The sequence below is a fragment of the Microcebus murinus genome, chromosome 15, assembly GCF_040939455.1.
Source record: "Microcebus murinus isolate Inina chromosome 15, M.murinus_Inina_mat1.0, whole genome shotgun sequence".
Classification (NCBI taxonomy): Eukaryota; Metazoa; Chordata; class Mammalia; order Primates; family Cheirogaleidae; genus Microcebus; species Microcebus murinus.
The window spans coordinates 289,741-295,120 of NC_134118.1; positions in this window are offsets into that span (position 1 = coordinate 289,741).

A 5,380-nucleotide genomic window follows, 5' to 3' on the forward strand; every position below is an offset into this window, starting at 1 on the left:
ATGTCAATTTTGTTTATTTTTCAAAAAACCAACTTTTGTTTTATTAATCTCCTGTATAGCTTCCCTGTTATCAATTTTGTTTAGTTCTGATTTGACCTTGTTGATTTCACTTCTTCTGCTGGGTTTGGGGTTGGTCTGTTCTTCTTTATCCAGCTTTTTGAGTCGTTTCATTAGAAGAATGCTGTTCCATGGGATTATGGCCACTGTTCTCAAAGGCCCTGGAGAGGAATGAGCCATTTCCCATGACCAATCTCAGAATGAAATCCTACCAAAGACACTAATCAGTGTGTCCATGAGGGTATCTGTAAGTCTACCCCTCCTTCCAGCCTCCACATGAACAGCACAAGGCCTTGCCTTGTTTTTGTGTGTTGTTCTCACTGGAATGAGAAGAGAGTGTCATCCTTTTTTCTTTAAATGTTTTCTTCTCCTCATCTAAGTCTCTCTCTGTAATGGAGATCTTTTATAAAGAAGGTTGGGCAATGGGGCCTTGCTTGGAGAGGCAGTGGGGTGTTGGGACTTCAGTTGCCATTTCCATGTTTTTTGTGCTTTTTTTTTTTTGAGACAGAGTCTCACTTTGTTGCCCAGGCTAGAGTGAGTGCCATGGCATCAGCCTAGCTCACAGAAACCTCAATCACCGGGGCTCAGCGATCCTACTGCCTCAGCCTCCCGAGTAGCTGGGACTACAGGCATGTGCCACCATGCCCGGCTAATTTTTTGTATATATATTTTTAGTTGGTCAATTAATTTATTTCTATTTTTGGTAGAGACGGCGTCTCGCTCAGGCTGGTTTCGAACTTCTGACCTTGAGCAATCTGCCCGGCTCGGCCTCCCAAAGTGCTAGGATTACAGGCGTGAGCCACCTCGCCCGGCCACCATTTCCATGTTGAAGCTAATGTAAAGGTCTTCTCTCTCCATGTGGGTTGTTCTGTTGGACCTGCGTCTTATAAGCCACTCAGCTGAGTGTGGCTCTCTCCTATTGGCTGAAGTGACACCTCCCTCTTGCAACTCATTTTACTCATCAAATTTTATTTATTTTTTTTAATAACTGATGGCTCATTGTGCACCGTCAGGGGGATGGTCACTCTGGTAGCTCAGACTTGTGGGGGGATGGGGGGAAAGGGCATTATTTGAAACCTTAAAATTTGTAACCCATAATATGCTGAGATTTAAAAATTTGTTTTACTAGAGCAAAAATTATGATGAAAATGAATGAGTTTACAAAAGCCTTCTAAAAATAGTTTGACGGGTGGGCCCATTACATAAAACCCTGCAAACTAGTATAACCTCTGTGGAGAATAGTATGTAGATACCTCAAAGAACTAAAAGTAGACCTAAATTTGATTGAGCAAACCCATTACTGGGATCCCACTAAAGGGAAAAAAGACATTTCTTTAAAACGATACCTGCATATGGATTGTAAAGTATAGTAAAACCCTTAATGTCTTTAATGTTCATTAGTTTATCATTTTTTTTCTCTGAAGGACAGTATCATTCAAACACATGTAAGACTAAATTATGTGTTTTTTCACCCTAATTTCAGCTGTCACTGATGTGCCCACAGGCAGTCTTGGTAACACCACATGGCTGTTACTGTCATTGTACCATGCTGTATTTAGCACTTGCTAGGAACAGGGTGTAGATGACAGTAACAAGAGCAATAGCACTACAGGTAAATGACAAAAAGCAAAACACAAATCAGAAACCAAACCACTCCAAGAATTTCCCAGTATAACTGAACTGTAAATTGTGACACTTGCGAAAAAAAAGACAAGAGCAACAGCACATAGAGCCCTAGGGTGTTTAAAAAGATGAAGTGGAACTGCAGAGATGGCAGTGACATCTTGTCCATACTACTGTTTGTGTTACTGCTTTCTATCACTGGAATCGTGTCTTTTTTTTTTTTTTTTAATTTTTTTTTTATTTTGGCATATTATGGGGGTACAGATTTTAAGGTTTCAATAAATGCCCATTTCCCCCCTCCCCCCAAAAGTCTGAGTCTCCATCATGACCATCCCCCAGATGGTGCACATCTCACTCATTATGTATGTATATACCCACCCCCCTCCACCCTCCCCCCTCCCCCCTCCCACCTGCCCAATACCCTATTACTGTAGTACCTATGTGTCCAATTAGGTGCTACTCAGTTAATACCAGTTTTCTGGAGAATATATCTGGTGCTTGTTTTTCCATTCTTGGGATACTTCACTTAGTAGTATGGGTTCCAGCTCTAACCAGGAAAATATAAGATGTGCTATATCACCATTGTTTCTTAGAGCTGAATAGTACTCCATGGTATACATATACCACATTTTATTAATCCATTCTTGGATTGATGGGCACTTGGGCTGTTTCCACAGCCTTGCGATTATGAATTGTGCTGCTATAAACATTCGAGTGCAGGTGTCTTTTTTGTAGAGTGTCACTGGATCATTTGGGTAGATGCCCAGCAATGGGATTGCTGGATCAAATGGTAGATTCAATTGTATCGCTTTAAGGTATCTCCATATTGCTTTCCACAGAGGTTGAACTAGTTTGCAGTCCCACCAGCAGTGTAGGAGTGTTCCTCTCTCTCTGCATCCACGCCAGCATTTATTGTTTGGAGATTTTTTGATAAAGGCCATTCTCACTGGGGTTAAGTGATATCTCATTGTGGTTTTGATTTGCATTTCCCTGATGATTAGAGATGTTGAGCATTTCTTCATATGTTTGTTGGCCATTCTTCTGTCTTCTTTAGAAAAATTTCTGTTCAAGTCTTTTGCCCACTTTTTGATGGGGTTATTTGATTTTTTCTTCCTAATTTTCGTGAGTTCTAAGTATATTCTAGTTATCAGTCCCTTATCGGATGCATAGGATGCAAAAATTTTCTCCCATTCCGTAGGTTGTCTGTTTACTTTCATGACTATTTCTTTGGCTGTGCAGAAGCTTTGTAGTTTGATCATGTCCCATTTATTTATTTTTGTTGCTGCTGTCATTGCCTTTGGGGACTTCTTCATAAACTCTTTGCCCAGGCTGATGTCTAGGAGAGTGTTTCCAACTTTTTCCTCTAGAGTTCTAATAGTTTCATATCTTAGGTTTAAGTCTGTTATCCAGCGTGAGTTGGTTTTTGTGAGAGGTGAAAGGTGTGGGTCCTGTTTTAGCCTTCTACAGGTGGCTATCCAGTTTTCCCAGCACCATTTATTGAAGAGAGATTCTTTTCCCCAGCGTATGTTTTTGTCTGCTTTGTCAAAGATGAGATGGCTATATGAGGATGGTTTTATATCAGGATTCTCACATCTGTTCCACTGGTCAATATTCCTGTTTTTGTGCCAGTACCATATTGTTTTAATTACTACAGCTTTGTAGTATAGTTTGATATCTGGCATATTAATGCCTCCCATTTTGTTTTTGTTGCCTAGAATTGCTCTTGATATTCGGGGTCTTCTTTGGTTCCATACGAAGCGTAAAATTATTTTTTCTATATCTGTGAAAAAAGCTGATGGGATTTTAATAGGTATTGCATTGAATCTGTAGATCAGTTTGGATAGTATAGACATTTTGATGATATTGAGTCTGCCGATCCACGAGCATGGTATGGATTTCCATCTGTTTACATCCTCTGCTATTTCCTTCCTCAGTGTTTCATAGTTCTCCCTGTAGAGGTCTTTTACCTCTTTGGTTAAATATATTCCTAGGTACTTTAATTTCTTTGTTGCTATTGTGAAGGGAATTGAGTCTTTGATTTGGTTCTCAATTAGATTGTTGTTGGCGTATATGAATGCCTCTGATTTCTGTGTATTGATTTTGTATCCTGAGACTTTACTAAATTCATTGATCAGTTCCAGGAGTTTCTTGGTTGAATCCTTGGGGTTTTATAGATACAATATCATATCATCAGCAAACAGTGAAAGTTTGATCTCTTCTGCCCCTATTTGGATACCTTTCATTCCATTTTCCTGTCTGATTGCTGTAGCCAAGACTTCCAGCACTATGTTGAACAGAAGTGGAGATAGTGGGCAGCCTTGTCTGGTTCCAGTTCTAAGTGGGAATGATTTCAATCTTTCCCCATTCAGTATGATATTGGCTATGGGTCTGTCATATATGGCTTGTATCATTTTTAGGTATGTCCCTTCTATGCCTATTTTCTTAAGTGTTCGTATCATGAAAGGGTGTTGAATTTTGTCAAAAGCTTTTTCTGCATCTATTGAAAGAATCATGTGGTCTTTGTTTTTGCTTCTGTTTATGTGGTGAATTGTATTTATAGATTTACGTATGTTGAACCATCCCTGCATCCCTGGGATGAAGCCCACTTGGTCGTGGTGGATTATTTTTTTGATAAGTGTCTGGATTCGGTTAGCTAAGATTTTGTTGAAAATTTTTGCATCTATATTCATTAGGGATATTGGTCTGTAGTTTTCTTTTTTTTTTGCATCCTTTCCTGGTTTTGGTATCAGAGTAATATTCGCTTCATAAAAGGTGTCGGGGAGGTTTCCGTTCTTCTCGATGTTGTGGAATAGTTTCTGCAAGATAGGTACTAGTTCTTCTTTGTAAGTATGGTAAAATTCAGGTGTGAAGCCATCTGGATCGGGACTTTTCTTTTTAGGGAGATTTTTAATTGCTGTTTCTATTTCAGCTGTTGAGATTGGTCTGTTCAGGGAATCTATTTCTTCCTGGTTGAGCCTAGGGAGGCTGTGTGTTTCTAGAAATTTGTCCATTTCCTCCACATTTTCCAGTTTGTGTGCATAAAGATTTTTGTAGTATTCATAAATTGTATCTTGTATCTCTTTGGGATCAGTTGTGATATCTCCTTTTTTATTCCTGATGCAGCTTATTAGAGATTTCTCTTTTCTGCTTTTCGTTAGCTTAGCCAGTGGCGTGTCAATTTTGTTTATTTTTTCAAAGAACCAACTTTTTGTTTTATTAATCTCCTGAATAGCTTTCCTGTTTTCAATTTCATTTAGTTCTGATTTGATCTTGTTGATTTCACTTCTTCTGCTGGGTTTGGGGTTGGTCTGTTCTTCTTTTTCCAGCTCTTTGAGTCGTTTCATTAAATTGTCTATTTGTGATCTTCTTGTCTTTTGGTTATAGGCATTTATGGAGATAAACTTTCCTCTCAGAACTGCTTTAGCTGTGTCCCAGAGGAGTTGATAACTTGTCTCTCCATTGTCGTTTTCTTCATAGAAGTTTTTTATTTCTGTCTTGATTTCTTCATTTACGAAGTAATCATTTAGTAGGAGGTTGTTTAATTTCCACGTTTTTGTGTAGAAATGTGAGTTTCTGTTAGGGTTGATTTCTAGTTTTATTCCACTGTGATCTGAGAAGGTACATGGTATGATTTCTATTTTTTTAAATTTCTTGAGATTTTCTTTGTGTTCTAGGATATGGTCAATCTTAGAGAATGTCC